Below are 20,489 nucleotides of genomic sequence, written 5' to 3' on the forward strand. Positions count from 1 at the left end.
TCTCTCTCTTGCTTCCTTCTGCGTAACAACTTGCTTTGCGAGGCTTGCTCAATCATACAGAAAAAGCAAAACCTCTATTTTTTTCCCATTGGCTGAGGCTCCTTTCTTGAGGAGAAAACGTGGGAGGCAGAGCTTGCTTTGCCAGGCTCTCTCAATCACACAGCAGAGCTACTGAGCCAGACCTCTCTTTCTACTACTGGCTGAGGCTCCTCCCACTCCTCGTCCTCTGGGGAAGGAAGGAAAGAGCCAGAGTTTCTTTTGCCCAGTTCTCTGGATCCCATGGGAGAAAGACAAAGAAAGCACCTTTAAGACCAACAACTGCTAATATTTTAAGCATGTTTTATATTAAGATTTTTAAAAAATCTCTGTGTCTGTGTCCTTTACAAAGTTTAAATCTCTGCTACCTAATATTAAACATATACTCACGTAGCTCAACCCAACAGGGCCCGGCCCAACATGGTCTTATTTATGTCAGATCCGGCCCTCATAACAAATTGTAGTCCACCCCATGATTTCAGCCTCCAGTGTCTAATCCTCAGAAAATTAAGTAAAGCTTTGAAAGCAAAGTAATGAGGTCGATGAAGGGAGCTTGACTGTATTGATTGCTTGCGATCCATTGATGGATTTTTTTTTTTGGCCTGGACCTCAAGCCCTCCCAGTGGTTCAGAAAGTCTTCAGAAAGTCTGGGAATTATGGGTTTCCTTTAAACCTCCTTCTTCGAACGTATAGAAGGGGGAACATATTGTATATTAATGACGAAAAAGATACTACCTGCTGTCAGCCTGCAGAACAAGACTTTAATCGTCTACGTGAATTGAAATAGATACATGAAATGTTCAGTAATCTACCTCAAGATGAGGACTGAAAATGGCGGCGGGTGGTGTGTGACCAAGCAAATGCTCCTCTCCAATTTACTGGCAATAGTTTGAATTTCTGTGTGCTGATGTGATTCCCACCCCCCAAAATGTGTGGGTATTGAGGGATTGTTACTGAAAATGGCATCAGCGTTCCAACGTGATGCCGACGCGACAGGTCTCACCCCCCAATTCTTTTTGCGGGTTGACGGCTGGCAACCCTAAAAAAAATGGCTGCCACAAAGGCGGGGACATCTGAACTTTCACACCCACACAGCAGACGTCATGATGCCGACACAACAGGTCTCACCCCACAATTCCTCTTGGGGGTTGACGGCTGGGAATCCTAAAAAAATGGCTGCCAGAAAGGCAGGGACATCTGAACTTTCACACCTACACAGCAGACATCCGGGCTTTCTTCAAAACTGGAGCAAAATACATTGGAGAAAGATTGGTGAAAAGCAGAAGAAACCCCGCGAGGTTCACAAATTCACCATGAACTACGGGGACACAGGAAACATACACACTTCTCAACAACACTCTACGGAGGACAGATATGTGTGTGTGTGTATGTGTTGTGTGCTGTCAAATCATTTCCAGCTTAAGATGACATAATGAATTAATTTCTTGCAAACTGAAGGCTTTGGCTTCCTTACAGGAGCACCTGATTGCGGGAGACCCCCCTCCCAGACCAGGGAGGGTCTGGCAACCCTACTTCCCAGGCCCTGAGAGCTAGTTTGGTGCAGTGGTTACATGTGCGGACTCTTATCTGGGAGAACCGAGTTTGATTCCCCACTCCTCCACTTGCACCTGCTGATGTGACCTTGGGTCAGTCGCAAGTTCTCTCAGAGCTGCTCTCTCAAGAGCAGATTGCGATAGAACTCTTATCAGCCCCGCCTACCTCACAGGCAGTGTTCCCGCTACGCTGAGTGAGCGTGAGCTAGCTCGCAGGTTTTTAGCCTCCGGCTCGCACATGTTTGTCTCAGTTCAGGAAGGATGATCCCAGAGCATGCTAATTTATGCAGTAGCTCACAACTTTCTTGTCAGCAGCTCACAAAGTAGAATTTTTGCTCAGAAGACTCTGCAGCGTAGCGGGAACATTGCTCACAGGGCAACCGTTGTGGGGAGAGGAAGGGAAAGGAGATTGTAAGCTGTTCTGAGACTCTGAGTGAAGAGGTGGGGTATAAATCCAATCTCCTCCTCCTCTTCTTCTTCCCTCAAATATATAGGGATTTTCTAGGATGGAGCTGGCTGTTTTGAGACTCTGAGTGAAGAGGTGGGGTATAAATCCAATCTCCTCCTCCTCTTCTTCTTCTTCCCTCAAATAAATCCAATCTCCTCCTCCTCCTCCTCTTCTTCTTCTTCCCTCAAATATATAGGGATTTCCTAGGATGGAGCTGGCTGTTTTGAGACTCCAAGTGAAGAGGTGGGGTATAAATTCAATCTCCTCCTCCTCCTCTTCTTCTTCTTCTTCTTCTTCTTCCCTCAAATATATAGGGATTTCCTAGGATGGAGCTGGCTGTTCTGAGACTCCGAGTGAAGAGGTGGGGTATAAATCCAATCTCCTCCTCCTCCTCCTCCTCCTCTTCTTCTTCTTCCCTCAAATATATAGGGATTTCCTAGGATGAAGCTGGCAACACTGCCCCAGTCTCAGCTGGGGAGACCGTCAATGCCAGGGATAGTTGTTTCCTCCTCTCTGACCAGGGGCTTGCAGCTCTACTGAAATACTATTAGATTCAGAAAGAGTATAATTTCTCACTATCTGGTAATGGAAATGTGTGCATGAAGACACGGAGGTGATACTTTGGCAAAACCGTTAAGAAATAATTTGAATTCTCTGAACGCCAACTGCAGAGAGCAAAAAAAGAAAATTAATTTTGAATAGAATAATCATTTGAAGACAAAGGTGTTTGACTCGTAATCTTTTTCTTTTTTTTCTTTTAATGAGTATTACGAAGCCTGGCAAATCACCAGCATTATGAGCCTATTGTTTTTAAACTCTGGAAGCTTGCAACTTGGCTTTAACTTGACGCAGAAGAGTCCACCGAAGCGCCCCCGGCCGAGTTACAGTCTTAGAAGACTGCGGATTCCGTCGGAATTTAAAGAGCCAATAACTAGAGAGACCAGGCCTCCGGTTTCAGCAGGAACCCTCTCAGCCTTTTTGTTCGTTGTCTGCTGACTCTCGGTGAGACAGTGCTTGTGGGGGAATAGCCAGAAAGTGGTGTTGTGACCAGGTCTTGAATTCAGCAGGAGCACAGCTCCTGAACCTTTCCGAGGGTTCCCCCTCCTCCTCCCCACCTACCTTGTTCCTTGAATAGTAGGTGCAGCTGCATAACAATCCCCGGATTAGAAGCGTGGGCAGCCAGCCAGCCACCAGGAGCTTTGCCACGCCCCCAGCAGCCCTCATTGACCCCTGGAGAAGCCCACACCACCCTTTCTTTCTTAAGCAGTTCCGTAGGGCTTGTAAAATCGCCTTCTTCCAACTTGCCTTTTAAGGTGGAACCTTGGCAATACCATCAAGCCATTCTTATATATGTACTGAGATTGTAGCACCATTAAGTTACTCTGGGTTTTCGATTATTTATTTAACTTAATTAATTTAAATTTAGGAATTGTATTTTAATTGCTATTCTTCTGATTTTATTGTTATATCATGGCATATGTACCATGTCTTGTAAGCCGCCCTGAGCCTGCCTTGGCGGGGAGGGCGGGGTATAAATAATTTATTATTATTATTATTATTATTATTATTATTATTATTATTATTATTATTATTATTATTATTATTATTATTATTATTATTATTATTATTATTATTATTATTTCTTCTCCACTTCTTTATGTGATTTTGGGCAGCAGGTGGCTTGCTGACCTTTTGACTGTGGGGGGGACAGCCAAGGAGAGCCCCAGGTGAGCGAGGCCTGCTTGGGCTGGCTGGATCTCTAGCCAGCCCAAGTAGGCCTCACTCTCTGGGGGTCCCCTTTCTTGTATCGGGTTGCTTTTGGCTGGTGGGGGGCATATGCTAATGAGTTATGCTAATGAGCTCCACCACCTATTCTTCTACAAAACGACCCCTGGTCGTGACACTGATACGACACTCTAGGACTTGGACACAAGTCTATGGTTTGACCATAGAGTTTTGTCCGAGTCCTAGATTGTCACATTTGCATCATGTCAGCAAGGACGTCACTTCCAGGTATTCCTCAGAAGCGACATCACACCATTGGCGTGGCATCATTTCCCCCATCGCTACCCCTTCCTTCTTCCTCTCTGCTGAGGATTGCGCTGAACTCTTTGTCAAGTTGGTTAAATAAATGGCGGAGAGTCCTATTTCCCGCCCCCCCTTCTCTTCTTAAGAAATAGGCAGAGCTTTGAAACAAAACTGATTTTAAAAATCTTCTTGTTGTTTTTCTCTCTGATTCTCCGAACACGTTATTTATTTCTGACGTGGGGGGAGATAGAAAAAAACACAGTTAAAGCCATGACTGATACTGTATGCCAGCGACACAGATACAGCTTCAGATTTAAATAAACTGTGGAGATGGTCTGTCACAAGATGTGTTTCTCATTGGCAATTTGTTGTTCCTGACAAGCCCTGAATCTGGAGGCCATGATAATGTGAGTCGCTGGGGCCTATGCTCATAAATGTGCACGTTCAAACAGGCAGAATTTAGCAGTGTTTGGAAACTGGTGCTGTCAGGGCTGGTCCTGCCACGAGGCAAACTAGGCAATTCCCTAGGGCACCTGCCTTCTGGGGGTGCCAAACTGAGTATCCCATGTGACTCAGTGATATTATCAGTGTGTGTGTGTGTGGGGGGGAGCAGCAGTGCCAGAAGTTAGCCTTGCCTAGGGTGCCAGACAGACTACAGGAGGGGTAGCCAAACATGCTTAACAAAAGAGCCACATAGAATACATGTCAGATGTTTGAGAGCCACAAGACATGAATGTCAGATGTTTGAGAGCTGCAAGTGAAGAGGGACCCCTGAATAATTAATGAATACCCCTATAATAATAAATGAAAATATGTTTTTTGCCTTCAGAAGAGAATGTCTGATGTAATGTTTGAAGCGGCTATTTGTTAGAGGTCACACAGTCCAGATGGGTGTGGATTGAAGGTTGTAAAAAGTAGATAAAAGAGGCCCCTCCGAGAAGCTTCTTGTTAAAACTGATAACGCAAAGGGGCAAGGAGTGGGAAATTACTGGAAGGAAAGCAAGGAGGTGGGGCATGTTGAGTAGATAAGCTTGGCTGCTTGTTTTGGGGTTGAATAAAAATAGCTTGTATGAGAATAACTTTAACTTAGTCATTTTGAAGGCTTATGCTGGCTAGGTTCTGCTTTGGTGCCAAAGTAAAAAAAATGTTTCAGCTCAGCAATGTGCGGACCTCATTATTTCTCTGCTTCACAAGACAAAGGAAGGAAGGAAGGAAGGAAGGAAGGAAGGAAGGAAGGAAGGAAGGAAGGAGGGAGGGAGGGAGGGAGGGAAGGAAGGAAGGAAGGAAGGAAGGAAGGAAGGAAGGAAGGAAGGAAGGAAGGAAGGAGGGAGGGAGGGAGGGAGGGAAGGAAGGAAGGAAGGAAGGAAGGAAGGAGGGAGGGAAGGAGGGAAGGAAGGAAGGAAGGAAGGAAGGAAGGAAGGAAGGAAGGAAGGAAGGAGGGAGGGAAGGAGGGAAGGAAGGAAGGAAGGAAGGAGGGAAGGAAGGAAGGAAGGAAGGAAGGAAGGAAGGAAGGAAGGAAGGAAGGAAGGAAGGAAGGAAGGAAGGAAGGAAGGAAGGAAGGAAGGAAGGAAGATGGGGAGGGGGGAGGTAGAGGTAGAAAGAAAGCAAGTTTAAATGCAAGGAGACAAATGCCCTCTGCAAGCTGGCCGATGGGGTAGTGAGATCTTCGAGAGCCACAGAATATGTAGGAAAGAGCCACATGTGCCTCCCAAGCTGCAGTTTGGCCACCCCTGGTCTAGGGCCAGCCATGGGTGCTGTCATACACTTATTCAAAAGCAGACTTTTAAAAAATTGAAAACAAATGATGGCAGACATTCCTTAAGTTCAGTAACTGGCTGCCAGAGGAGTTCCTGTGGCTTAGGGTTGCTGGGCTGCAGTTGTCAACCCCCCCCCCCCCGAGCATTTAGGAGATGGGGACTGTCATGCCGACATACCAAGTGCACCAGAAGTCTTGCTATGGGACACCCACCCTCTTCACCATTCTGCTCTAGAAACAGGGAAGAAGGTCACTAGAGATGAGGCAGGGGCAAACAGGCATGCAAGAAAGATCCAAGCGGGCAGCCGGGTTGGTCTGAAGCAGTTGAACAAAGCAGGAGTCCAGTGGCACCTTTAAGACCAACCCATTTTTATTGAGAACGTCAGCTTTCGTGTGCTCTTAAGCACACTTCATCAGACGAGAACTCCAGCTCAGTGAGCAAAGCCATACATAGCTAAGCGGAGCCATCCATAGCTGGTAGGCAGTGGCCCAGAATGCTACATGGTACAGATTTAAGAACCAATGACAGTGAAGTAAAATTATCTGGGCGGCAGTGGTTTAGAATGTAAAATGGTACCATGACAGAATAGCGAAATTAACAAATTGAGCAAACCTTTGATCTGAGTAGCATGAAGAAAGTTATGTTTTCTTCCCCCCCCCCCCCCCCACCCCGAGCAGTGGAGAAGAACTTAATTGTTAACCTGGGGGACCAATGGGGCAGTGCTGCTAAGATCAGAGTCGGCCCTGCCATGAGGCAAACTAGACCAGGGTGCCAGCCTTCTGGGTATGCCAAATTGGAGGGGGACAGAACCTAGCCTTGCCTGGGGTACCAGACAGTCTAGAGCCAGCCCAGTGTAAGAATAGGGTTCCCAGGTCTCCCACTGCTGGGAATGGGAAGCAGAAACAAGGGAGAACGTCAGCATTGCTTCTGATGAGATGTCACTTCTGGGAAAAGTGGAAATGACATCACATTGCTCTAGGCGTCACTAGAAGCTCCCTGGAAGTGACGTCACACTCCTGCAATTTTTTAAAAAAATATTTTCCTCCCATCGCCTAAAGGAGCATCGGTGGAGAGAGAGGGTTTCCAGTGGGACATCTGCCACCATATCTGGAGACATGGCAACCCTAGCTGAGAGAGAGTGAGAGAGATCTCCTTCCCCATTAAAGATTCCCTCCGAGCGCTGTTGACATCACCCACCCATCCCAAACATGACCTGAAAAGAAACCGCATGTTTTGCCTGACTCTATAAGTGTTCAGGGTCTCTGAGTCACCAGGCCTCAGACTCAGCAGGAGCTCATAGGATGTAGCTCCTGAACCTTTCTGCGGGTTCCCTCTCTTCCTCCCCACCTCCCTTGTCCATTGAACAGTAGGTGCAGCTGCATAACAATCCCTGGATTAGAAGAGTGGGCAGCCAGCCAGCCACCAGGGGCTTTGCCACACCCCCAGCAGCCCTCATTAACCTCTGGAGAAGCCCACGCCACCCTTTCTTCACTTCTTATGTGATTTTGGGTGGCAGGTGGCTTGCTGGCCTTTTGACTGGAGGGGGGTGGCCCAGGAGAGCCCCAGGCGAACGAGGCCTGCTTGGGCTGGCTGGATCTCTAGCCAGCCCAGGCCTCGCTCACCCCCAGCAGCCCTCATTAACCTCTAGAGAAGCCCACGCCACCCTTTCTTCACTTCTTATGTGATTTTGGGTGGCAGGTGGCTTGCTGGCCTTTTGACTGGAGGGGGGTGGCCCAGGAGAGCCCCAGACGAACGAGGCCTGCTTGGGCTGGCTGGATCTCTAGCCAGCCCAGGCCTCGCTCACCCGCCGTGGCTCTCCTTTCTTGCATCAGGTTGCTTTCGGCTGGGGGGGGGTGGCATATGCTATTATGCTAATGAGTTCTGCCGCTTATTTTTCTACAAAACAACCCCTTGTAGTCGCACATTGCCATTCAACAGACTTTCAAATGAGACAAGCTGAATCCCTCAGCCGCAAGCTCAGGACCAGACATGATGAGATCAGGAGAGATACATGAATGGATTTCCAGTGCGTTTTGAGTTGAATTTGGAGTGGAGCCACAGTGCAACATGATAGTGGGAACTAACCCTTCCTTCCAAGTTTCCAGGGTTAATAAATCCAGGCTGTCACAGTATCTTTTTTTTTTTTTGCATATTTGTGTGTGTGTGTGTCTGTACCTGGAAGTCATGTTGACCTCTTGTGCCAGATCCCCCCTGGGGGCCTGGAGGGTATTCCAAGAGGTGGCTGAACAGAGCCTGCCCCTGTCCTCTTGACGGGGTATTTCAAGAAGGTCTCCCATCCAAGTACTAACCACAGTTGACCCGGCTTAGACTCCGAGATCTGATGAGATCAGGCTTGTCTGAGCTATCTGGATCAGTGTGGGGCTGTCACAATTTTGACTGTCAAAAGAGTGCTGGCAGGAAAGGGTTAAAGCCCATCTCCCTCCATCGCCATAACCTCAATTTGAACGGGAGCATCACATGGTCGTTATAGAGATCACTGTGGAGATCAGTTCATGGATCTCTTCGCCTGTCACCTAAATTGGCCAGTAGCGTTCACAAAGTTGAATGGTGCATCCAACACATGGTACCAGGGCTTTTTTTGTGTAGCAGGAACTCCTTTGCATATTAGGCCACATATCCCTGATGTAACCATTCCACCAAGAGCTTACAGGGCTCTTCTTACAGGGCCTATGTAAGCTCTTGGAGGATTAGCTACATCAGGGGTGTGTGGCCTAATATGCAAAGGAGTTCCTGCTACAAAAAAAGCCCTACATGGTACCATCCTTGTAACTTCTTGGCCCTGTATGACAGATGATTGGAAAGTACCACTTGGCACCTGTCGCATCAACCATCAACAGTGGTCTGACCTAGCCTCAGATCGCAAAGCATGGAGGCACACCATTCACCAGGCTGTCCCTTCCTTTGAGAACGCACGCATAGCTGGTCTTGAGGACAAAAGGAGATTGAGGAAGAATCGCACTGCTACAGCACCAACCCCAAATCAGACTTTTCCCTGCAGCCACTGTGGCCGGACCTGCCTGTCCCGCATTGGTCTTGTCAGCCACCAGCGAGCCTGCAGCAGATGTGGACTATTGCACCCTTCTTAAATCTTCATTCGCGAAGCCAAGCCGAGAGAGAGACCACTTGGCTGTCTGTGCATAACCTCTACCATGGGATTGGTGTCCTCCAAAGACACCTGACAATTCAAAAACCAGATTACAGACTGTTTATGAAGCAGAGATTGTATGGAAGAAAGGCTAAAGGTGCATCTTCTATTTGAAGGTTGGGACAAACACCTGCTTGTTAATTTATAAGAGGGATTAATTAAAGCATGTTCTTTTCTCTTATCTGAAAGCATGCTCTTTTCTCAGGGGTGGAATTCTAGCAGGAGCTCCTTTGCTTATTAGGCCACACACCCCTGATGTAGCCAATCTTCCAAGAGCTTACAAGGCTGTTTTTGTAAGCTCCTGGAGGATTGACTACATCAAGGGTGTGTGGCCTAATATGCAAAGGAGCTCCTGCTAGAATTCCACCTCCGTTTCATAACATTTTTGTGTTCCTTGGATATACAAGGAATGGTTTTGTTTATTTCATTATAGGTGTAGCAAACAGGTTTCAGCAAAACCATTTTGTGTTTGTGTGTGTGCTTTGCAGCGTATGATTAAACTTTTTAAAAATATGTATGAGTGCATGGCTTTTAAGGCTCGCTATTTGCCTGAAAAGAGCCCCGTAGTGCAGAGTGGTAAAGCTGCAGTACTGCAGTCCTAAGCTCCGCTCACGACCCAAGTTCGATCCCCAGCGGAAGCTGGGTTCAGGTAGCAGGCTCGAGGTTGAGTCAGCCTTCCATCCTTCCGAGGTCGGTCAAATGAGTCTCCAGCTTGCTGGGGGGAATGCGTAGAGGACTGGGGAAGGCAATGGCAAACCACCCTGTAAAAAAGTCTGTCGCGAAAATGTTGTGCTACGACGTCACCCCAGAATCGGAAATGACTGGTGTTTGCACCGGGGACTGCCTTTATCTGTTGGTTTTTTTTTTTTTTTCTTATTTGCCTGAAGCAAACCCTGCTGTGTAATTCTGGTGTCTTTTGAAGGCCTTTTGAACTAGGGCTGCCAACCTCCAGGTGGTTGCTGGAGATCTCCTGGGATTCCAATTGATCTCCAGGTGACAGAGATCAGTTCCCCTGGAGAAAACGGCCACTTGGGAACGCAGACTCATTGACATTCTAGTCCATTGAAGTCCCTCCCCTCTCCAAGACCTGGCCTTCTCAAGCTCCACCCCCAAAACCTCCAGGTATTTCCCAACCCAGAGCTGGAAACTCTACTTTTTAACCATAAGAACAGAAGAACATAAGAGAAGCCATGTTAGATCAGGCCAATGGCCCATCCAGTCCAACACTCTGTGTCACACAGTGGCAATTTTTTTGTGTGGCTAATAGCCACTGATGGACCTCTGCTCCATATTTTTATCTAAACCCCTCTTGAAGGTGGCTATGCTTGTGGCCGCCACCACCTCCTGTGGCAGTGAATTCCACATGTTAATCACCCTTTGGGTGAAGAAGTACTTCCTTTTATCCTTTTTAACCTGTCTGCTCAGCAATTTCATCGAATGCCCACAAGTTCTAGTATTGTGAGAAAGGGAGAAAAGTACTTCTTTCTCTACTTTCTCCATCCCATGCATTATCTTGTAAACCTCTATCATGTCACCCCGCAGTCGACGTTTCTCCAAGCTAAAGAGTCTATATGCCTATCTGGTTTACTTGGTCAAGTCTACAACATTTAGATTGATTGATTGGTTGGTTGGTGCTATTTCTTTGCTCCCTCTCCTCTGTCTGCATATTTCAATTCAAAGAATATAAATTCAGCTCAGCTCTGAGAAAACCTCAGTTACATGGTCTTTTTTTAAATAAATAAATAAATAAATCTGTCTTTCTAGATGGGATAAGATGGAGCGGTGTCTTCTATTTAAAACGGGGACAACACATCTCCCCTTATCTTTGTGTTGTCTGAAACACTGACATTAAATACATCAGTAATAGCTGCTTTTGTGATGGCAAAAAAAAAATCTTATCACTCGCCTTGAAAAAAAAAAGCAGCTTAAATGCTTTGTTGTTCTTGATTGTGGCAAATTTATTAATACACTCATACAAATACAGATTTTCTTTGTGTAATGCCTCACATTGAGATCTTGTGATATTAATGAAAGATGTTTTTTTTTAAAATGTGGCTTTTTAAACAACTTAATAATAACTTTTGTTTATTTCAGACCTCATAATTGTAGATTTAATTTCAAATCTGACTTTTGGAGCATGGTGATGTATATTTATCCGCATGTGCTGTGCACAACATAAAGAACATATCACAATAGCTTTCATTAATAATGCCATATCCAGGCGAATATCCACGCCCACAACTGGCGTATTGCCAGCACGAGATGCCACCGGTTTTTGCAACCCAGCTGCTTCAATTCATAGTCCCCCTTTCCATCTCGCTTCTGCCTTGTGCGAACAGAACATGAGAGTCTTTCACTTTTTCTACATGTGAGTTTCCCCGCTTTGTTCATAAGTATGACGGATGCCTGCTGTTCTATCCAGTTTAAGGTTGTTTTAATCATTCCAGGGGGTTCCATATGTAGGGCTGCCATATTCTAGATGGGGTCTGGAGATCTCCTGCTGTTACATTTGATCGCCAGTGGGGGTGGAGCTCCTTTGCATATTAGGCCACACACCCCTGATGCAGCCAATCCCCCAAGAGTTTACAAGGCTCTTTTTTGTAAGCTCTTGGAGGATTGGCTACATCAGGGGTGCGTGGCCTAATATGCAAAGGAGCTTCTGCTAGAATTCCACCCGTGATCACCAGACAACCAAGGTGAGTTCCCATGGAGAAAGTGTAGGGTTGCCAGGTCTGTGTTGGAAAATATCTCAAGACATTTGGGGTGGATCTGGGAGAGGGAGGGGTTTGGGATGGGGAAGGGCTTAGTATGGTCCAATGCCACCGAGTCCACCCTTCAAAGCAGCCATTTTTTCCCCAGGGGAGCTGATTTCTGCCAGCTGGAGATCAGTTGTAAAGCGAGAGATCTCCAGGCCCCACAAAGAGGCTATTGACATTAGAGTACGCTTGCCAATCCCCAGGTCCCAGCGGGGGTTCTTCCGCTTTCCCATGCTCCTTCCCTCCCCCAGTCAGCTGGCCGGCAGGAGGGGGGGAAACCCCACCCCCACAGCCCCCATGTGACTTTCTGCCTTCTGAGGCTTCAGTCTCAGATTGGAAATGCTGCCTATTGGGATGGTGTGTCTTTGTTACTTCGAAGAAGCTGGTAGCAACTCGTGAGTAGAGAGGCCAATCCCTCACTTCAGAGTTGCCAGAAACGGGGGGGGGGGGGGGGAGAATGTCTGCTGGGCATTTCATTATTCCCTATGTGGAGATCGATTCTCATATGGTATAATGGGGAATTGATCCGGAGGTATCAGGGACTCTGGGGGGGGGCTGTTATTTGAGGTAGAGGCACCAAATTTTCAGTATAGCATCTAGTGCCTCTCCCCAAAATACCCCCTAAGTTTCAAAACGATTGGACCAGGGGGTCCAATTCTATGAGCCCCAAAAGAAGGTGCCCCTATTCTTCATTATTTCCTATGGAAGGAAGGCATTTAAAAAGGTGTGCTGTCCCTTTAAATGTGGTGGCCAGAACTCCCTTGGAGTTCAATTATGCTTGTCACACCTTTGCTCCTGGATCTGCCCCCAATGTCTCCTGGCTCCACCCCCAAAGTCTCCAGATATTTCTTGAATTGGACTTGACAACCCTACATCAGAGAGAGGTCTCTGGTAAATGAATAAACACACCATCACAAATAGTTACAGTGACCAACAATTACTAAGACTATATTACAATACAATAATATGATAACAGGTGAGAATGCACAAATACAGAGAGACATAAACTAAACTCTCAAAGATGGCCTTGAGCCGTTTCTGAGCTTGTGTCTATTTGAAGTTAGTTGAGACGATATGTCCTTGGATGAAATATCGTGAGATTACTTTAGTGTTATATGGAAGGGGTTGTTCATACTGATTAACTGTGAAGTTGTATGGATTGTGGTTCGTGGATTATTTGATGTGAAAGAAAATGGAGTAGAGCTTTCCATTGCTTGAAGATTTCTCGAAGCAGAAGCTGCAGGTCGACTCCCTGCGCTTTGGTGCTCTACAATCTTCCATGAATGCACACTTTGAGAGTTTTGTCTTGTTTGTGTATTCTCACATCATTGTATTGCAATACAGTCTTAGTAATTGTTGGCCACTATCAGGGCTTTTCTTGTAGAAAAATCCCAGCAGGAAGTAATTTGCATATTAGGCCACAACCCCTGACACCAAGCCAGCCGGAACTGCGTTCCTGTGCGTTCCTGCTCAAAAAAAGAGAGAGAGAGAGAAAAGAAGAAAAAAAACTGGTCAGTATAACCATTTGTTGTTGTGTGTTTATTCATTCACCCAGGGCCTTTTTTTTGTAGAAAAAGCCCAGCGGGAACACATTTTCATATTAGGCCACACCCCCGACATCCCCATTCTTTAGCATAGGGCTTTTTTTGTAGAAAAAGATCAGCAGAAGCTCATTTGCATATTAGGCCACACCCCCTGGTGCCAAGCCAGCCGGAACTGCATTCCTGTGCGTTGCTGCTAACACAAAAAAAGCCCTGCATTCACCCACCTAGAGGCTGGCAACCAATACGCCCTCTAAGCTGTAGAGTCTTGCGAGCAAAAATTCTACTTGGTGAGCTGCTGGCATTGAAGTCGTGAGCTCCTGCATCGATTAGTGTGCCCTGGGCCCATTTTTCCTGAGCTGAGGCAAAAATGTGTGAGCTGGCTCACACTAACTCAGCCTAGAGGGAACACTGCTGGCAACCCTAAGGAAATGGCCGCTCGGGAGGGTGGAGTGAGTCTATGGAAATATACTCCGCTGAGGACCCTCCCCTCTCCAAACCCCGCCCATCTCCTGGATCCACCCCCAAAGCCTCCAGGCAATTTGTAAGCTTCCACCAATCGCCATCGTTGAGGACAGATCTGGACCAAGTGGCCCATGTGGTGGTGGCAGGGTGACTCTGCCGTTTTAGCAACTTCTTGCAAAATTAGAAAGTCAAGAAAACGACCGTTCTGCCCTGACCTGGATAGCCCAGGCGTGAAAGCTTGTCGCTTCAATGGCCGTCTCATCCCTGAGAATGGGCCATCTCAGGAAGTGCCCAATGTGACGCGGTAAGGTTGATGACCCTGAAGTGGGAGGCCCTCTCACCACTTCAGGGTCATCAGAAAACAGGGACGGGGGAGCAAAATGTCTGCTGGGCACTCCATTATACTCCATGGAGACCGATTCCCATAGGGTATAATGGAGAATTGATCTGCGGGTATCTGTGGCTCTGGAGGGGCTGTTATTTTAGAGGCACCAAATTTCCAGCATAGCATCTGGTGCCTCTCCTCAAAACATTCTCCAAGTTTCATAAAGACTGGACCTGGGGGTCCAGTTCTATGAGCCCCCAAAGAAGGTGGCCCTATCCTTCATTATTTCCAGTGGAAGGAAGGCCTTTAAAAGGTGTGCGGCAGTACAGCTGCCTTTCTCAGAAATCCAGGCTGGAGCCTTCTGCATACTGTGCCAGGTGTGGCACGGAATCACCCTTTTGGTATCCATCGTTTGAGACGGCTCGAGAGATGCTAGCCCACCCAGTTATGCAGTGTGCTGAAATGCATAAAAGCAGAGCAATTCCGTTCGGTCCTTTCCCTCTCGAGAGAGGACAGGATATTAATGCAACGGCATGCTTTCCCTTTAATAACCGATAATGGGTGCCACTGCTTTCCCTCCCCCAAATATTCCCGGTAGTAAAAGGTCAAGAAGGTGGCGTCTTGTGAGCTTCGGGGTCATGAATTGAAATGCACAGCAACGGGTTCCAATGACTTCCAAACGGAGTTTTTTTTAAAAAAGAAGACGTCTTAAATGTGTTCCCTGCAGTGACGCAGAATATTGGTCAGATTTCGATCTATTGTAAATCTTGCATACACCTCTGTACGTTGAATAGTGCCTCGGGGAACCCTTTGGCAGAGAATTGCCTATTTCTGGGAGCAGATACGGAGGGAGGGTCACCAGGACCTGGCGCTGAAGGCATCTCCCTACCTTTGAAATAGGTATATGACGCAGATTTTTTTTAAAAAAAAAATCCACAAAGGCTGGGTCCAGACGGGCAGCTTCAGGTGCACTGGGGGCATCTCAAATCGGTTCAAAATGGAACAAAGATTTCAGGTTTTCAGGGCTGGCATCATCATTAGGGTTTGTAGAATCTTTCGGGCTCAAGTGCCGTGTTCTACTCGAGAAAGTTTTTCTTCCAGACGTTTCGTTCTCAGTGGCGTTGCAGCCGGAGCAGGCGCTCTGACCTTCTTGGCTGCTGTGCATTGAGTGAGGCCAGGGCTGCTGGAGAGCTGCTATTTCTAGGCTGGAGGGGGTGTGGTGAAAGGGCAATTGGTTTGTGGATGTGCCCATTGTTTGGCGGGGCTTCCTGGAAGGGAAGTGATAAGGAAACTGGCTGTTGAATGTGACCATTGTTCTGTGTTAATTCCTGGGAGGGTTGGAAGGGGTGTGAAGATAAGGAAGATGGTTGTTGACTGTGCTGATTGTTCTGTGGAATGTACTGGTTGTGGAATGTACTGCTCCGGCTGCAATGCCACTGAGGATGTTCTCCGCAGCTGAAAACGAAACGTCTGGAAGGAAAACTTTCTCCAGTAGAACACGGCACTTGAGCCTGAAAGATTCTACAAACCCAAAATGGAATAGCCAAATCCCGATCAGACACTCTCGCATGAGTCACCTGTTTCCTGCAAAGAAGATGGAGATGGACCGTCCGCCCATCAAACTGCAGTGGGCCAGGTTCCTGGTTGCCCTGTCCTTTGCGATTCTCCCCTTTCCTTCTAGAGAGCTCTAGTTGGGACAAGTTTTACCCCTCTCCAGTTCTATTAAAGGATAAGGGCTGGGGATGGAGGGTAGAAGTTACGGCGACCACTTCCCTCTGTTGTTCCTTTGCAGTTCAAGTCCTAGAGAGCCAGTTTGGTGTGGTGGTTAAGTGCGCGGACTCTCATCTGGGAGAACCAGGTTTGATTCCCCCCCCCCCTCCTCCACATGCATGCACTTGCTGATGTGAAATTGGGTTCTATGTTCTCTCAGTGCTGTTCTGCTTAAGGGCAGTTCTCTCAGAGCTCTCTCAGCCTCACCTACCTCACAGGGTGTCTGTTGTGGGGAGGGGAAGGGAATGCAGATTGTAAGCCGCCCTGAGACTTACAAAGGAGTCTTCTTCTTCTTCCAGTTTGAGCCAGTTTGGTGTAGAGGTTAAGGGCACGGACTCTTAGCTGGGAGAACTGGGTTTGATTCCCCGCTCCTCCACTTGCAGCTGCTGGAATGGCCTTGGGTCAGCCATAGCTCTCGTAGGAGTTGAAAGGGCAGCTGCTGTAAGAGCTCTCTTAGCCCCACCTACCTCACAGGGTGTCTGTTGTGGAAGGAGGAAGGTAAGACAGATTGTGACTGCTCTGAGATTCAGAGTGGACGACGGGATATAAATCCAATATCTTCTTCTTCTTCTCCTCCTCCTCCTCCTCCTTCTTCTTCTCTTTCCCCAGCCATTTCATCTCAAGAAGATATCCAGGATGCCAGCTACTTCCCTCTCTCCCTCGCCTCCATTTTTAATATCTTGCAGATGATGTATTGAAGCTTAGATGCGCTTTTGGGAATCGCATCCTTTTGCAATGGAGTGCTGTTTCTATCCCCCCCTTCCCCATCTCCAGCCATTGTGATTCTTTGCCCTTTGAATTCATTCCTACTCTAGCACCCAATTCATTTATGATCGTACGAGTTGAGGATAATATGCTTAGTATCTCAGGAAAGGCAACGGCAGGCTTCAACACCCCCCCACCCCCCGCCTGACGCAGCGTGGCATCACAGAAGCCCCTTGTGCTCTGCTCCACTTTATCTTAATGTACAATATCTGGCTTCTTCCATGGCACAAGATATCCTCCTGTATAGCTTCGTGGTGATGAATAGGGGATTATTGTACAACACGCAGCCCGGCGCACTCTTTCACTCTGAGTTTTGAAAGGCCTCGCCTCTTCTCCTGGATTTCTTTAAAAAAAAACATACCAAAAACCCTGGAAGCAAAGAGTAGAACCTACTCAGCTATATGAGCTACAGGTAATTTTGAAATAAAAGCCTGAGTCAGCTTAGTTTCTGGCTAAGCAGCTCCAGCTATCTTCTAGAATAGCGGCTTTCGCTTTCTTTCTTTTTTTTTAACTTGCACATAAATAAAATGTAAAAAAAAAGAGAGAGAGAGGCTTCTTTCTGGTCCCACCTCGTTAATTAATTGCTGACAGCAGGAGAAGATGGGAACCAATAAAATGCTTTTGCTCAGCAAGAGATTTCGACGCCAAAAATGGCTGGTACAGTTTTCCTCCCCATTGCACATTGTTATCGTGATGAGTTTTACCCAACAGTTAAGCACAAGTTGGAAGACAAATCAAGAAAGGGTGGTTGCAGTAGGAAAAGGAAAGGTCCCCTGTGCAAGCACCAGCCATTTCCGACTCAGGGGTGACGTTGCTTTCACAATGTTTTCACGGCAGACTTTTAACCGGGGTGGTTTGCCATTGCTTTCCCCAGTCCTCTACTCTTTCCCCTCAGCAAGCTGGGGACTCATTTGACCGACCTCGGAAGGATGGAAGGTTGAGTCTACCTCGAGCCAGCTACCTGAAAACCCAGCTTCCGCCAGTGATTGAACTCAGGTCGTGAGGTCGTGAGCAGAGCTTAGGACTGCAGGACTGCAGCTTAACCACTCTGTGCCATGGGAGTGTAAGAGGGAGGTAAAGTCTTCTAAACCAATTTAACGTCCCAGTTTGAACTTGTAGAAAAAGCCCTGCAGGAATTCCTTCGCATATTGGGCCACACCCCCCGATGTCAGCATTGTTTCACACAGGGTTTTTTTTTTTCGGAGAAAAAGCCCAGCAGGAACATGGGTTGCCAAGTCCAATTCACAAAATATCTGGGGACTTTGGGGGTGGAGCCTGGAGACATTGGGGCTGGAGCCAGAAGCAAGGATGTGACAAGCATAATTAAACTCCAAAGGGAGTTCTGGCCATCACATTTAAAGGGACAGTGGACCTTTTAAATGCCTTCCCTCCATTGAAAATAACAAAGTATAGGGGCACCTTCATTGGGGGCCCATAGAATTGGACCCCCTGGACCAATCTTTTTGAAACTTGAGAAGTGTTTTGAGGAGAGGCATCAGATGCTATGCTGCAAATTAGGTGCCTCTACCTCAAAAAACAGGCCCCCCAGAGCCCCAGATAATCACAGACCAGTTTTCCATTATACCCTATGGGAATTGTTCTCCATAGGGAAAATGATGACCCTAAAGCGGGGGGAGGGTCTCCAAACCGGGGGATCCCCTGCCCCCACCTGGGGATTGGCAACCCTAGTAGGAACTATTTGCATATTGCACACTCCCTAATGCTAAGCCAGCCAGAACTGTGTTCCTGCGCAAAATAAATAAATAAATAACCTGGAAGTTTTGAATTGACAAAAGAGTGAACATCTTTACCAATGCTTAACATAAGAGGGTGGTGGAGTCTTCTAACCATAGCTGGCTTTGAAACAGGGTTAGACTAATTCATAAGAACATAAGAATCCTTCTGGATGAAGCCAGTGATCCATCTACTCCAGCATCCCATTCCACATAGTAACCAACCAGTTCCTCCAGAGATCCAACAGAAGGCCACAGAGGCTGAGGTGTTCATAAGGACATCAGAAAAGCCCTCTTGGATCAGTCCAATAGTCCATCTACTTCAGCTTCCTGTCTCCCAGAGTGACCAGCTGTTTCCTCTGGATGGCCAACAGCAGGGCATAGAGGCCGAGACCTTCGCAAGAATATAAGAAGAGCCCTTTTGCATCAGGCCAGTGGTCCATCTAGTCCTGCATCCTGTCTCACAGAGTCACCAACCGATTCTTCCGGAGGGCCAACAGCAGGGCACAGAGGCCAAAGGATGATTAACACATGGAATTCACTGTCACAGGAGGAGGTGGTGGCTACAAGCATAGACAGCTTCAAGAGGGTATTGGATAAACATATGGAGCAGAGGTCCATCAGTGGCTATTAGCCACAGCATATTGTTGGAACTCTCTGGGGCAAGTGATGCTCTGTGTTCTTGGTGCTTGGGAGGGGCAACAGGGTGAGGGCTTCTGGTGTTCTGGCCCTACTGATGGACCTCCTGATAGCACCTGGTTTCTTTTGGCCACTGTGTGACACAGAGTGTTGACTGGATGGGCCATTGGCCTGATCCAACATGGCTTCTCTTATGTTCTTCTGTGGCACAGAGTGTTGGACTGGATGGGCCATTGGTCTGATCCAACAGGGCTTCTCTTATGTTCTTATGTGACACAGAGTGTAGGACTGGAGGGGCCATTGGCCTGATCCAACATGGCTTCTCTTATGTTCTTCTGTGACACAGAGTGTTGGACTGGATGGGCCATTGGCCTGATCCAACATGGCTTCTCTTATGTTCTTCTGTGACACAGAGTGTTGGACTGGATGGGCCATTGGCCTGATCCAACATGGCTTCTCTTATGCTCTTCTGTGACACAGAGTGTTGGACTGGATGGGCCATTGGCCTGACCCAACATGGCTTCTCTTATGTTCTTCTGTGACACAGAGTGTTGGACTGGATGGGCCACTGGCCTGATCCAACAGGGCTTCTCTTATGTTCTTCTGTGACACAGAGTGTTGGACTGGATGGGCCATTGGGCTGATCCAACACAGCTTCTCTTATGTTCTTATGTGACACAGAGTGTAGGACTGGAGGGGCCATTGGCCTGATCCAACATGGCTTCTCTTATGTTCTTCTGTGACACAGAGTGTTGGACTGGATGGGCCATTGGCCTGATCCAACATGGCTTCTCTTATGTTCTTCTGTGACACAGAGTGTTGGACTGGATGGGCCATTGGCCTGATCCAACATGGCTTCTCTTATGTTCTTCTGTGACACAGAGTGTTGGACTGGATGGGCCACTGGCCTGATTCAACAGGGCTTCTCTTATGTTCTTCTGTGACACAGAGTGTTGGACTGGATGGGTCACTGGGCTGATCCAACACAGCTTCTCTTATGTTCTTATGTTCTCTTCTCAATTATCTGTGGAGCTCCTTCCACTCCCCCAAACTCCGTCCTCCCCAGGATCCACCCCCACATATTCAGGAATTTTCCATCTTGGAATTTGCAACACTGGTTTCATCTTTTCTTTTATATGGATAGGGAGGGCATACCCATCTGCTCCTCCAAGAAAGAAGGGACATCATGAACTGAGATAATGTTTCAAACTGGTGTACTCAGGGCCTTTTTTTGAGCAGGAACACACAGGAACACAGTTCTGGCTGGCTTGGCATCAGGAGGTGTGGCCTAATATGCAAACGAGTTCTTGCTGGACTTTTTCTACAAAAAAAGCCCTGTGCGAAACAATGGTGACATCAGAGGTGTGGCCTATTATGCAAATGAGTTCCTGCTGGGCTTTTTCCTACCAAAGAAGTCCTGGGTATGCCTTTACATCCAACACGCCCTTGTTTAACGCCCCCCCCACACACACACATTTCGTCTAGGCCTCTTGAATAACTGTTACAG

General features: G+C 47.4%; 1 protein-coding gene and 1 long non-coding RNA gene across 2 annotated transcripts in view; one reads left to right on the forward strand and one right to left on the reverse strand.

The window, feature by feature from the left end:
• CDH13 (cadherin 13) overlaps positions 1 to 20,489 on the forward strand; it is a 1,257,603-nt gene that overhangs the window by 323,316 nt on the left and 913,798 nt on the right. The gene's annotated exons all lie outside the window — the stretch shown is intronic.
• LOC132582636 (uncharacterized) lies at positions 1,581 to 16,089 on the reverse strand. The gene is made up of 2 exons (XR_009556196.1): positions 16,053 to 16,089; positions 1,581 to 1,751 (listed from the first exon to the last, which is right to left on the reverse strand). It is a non-coding gene; the product is annotated as an uncharacterized LOC132582636 (long non-coding RNA).

This window comes from Heteronotia binoei, chromosome 14, assembly GCF_032191835.1.
Source record: "Heteronotia binoei isolate CCM8104 ecotype False Entrance Well chromosome 14, APGP_CSIRO_Hbin_v1, whole genome shotgun sequence".
NCBI lineage: Eukaryota > Metazoa > Chordata > Lepidosauria > Squamata > Gekkonidae > Heteronotia > Heteronotia binoei.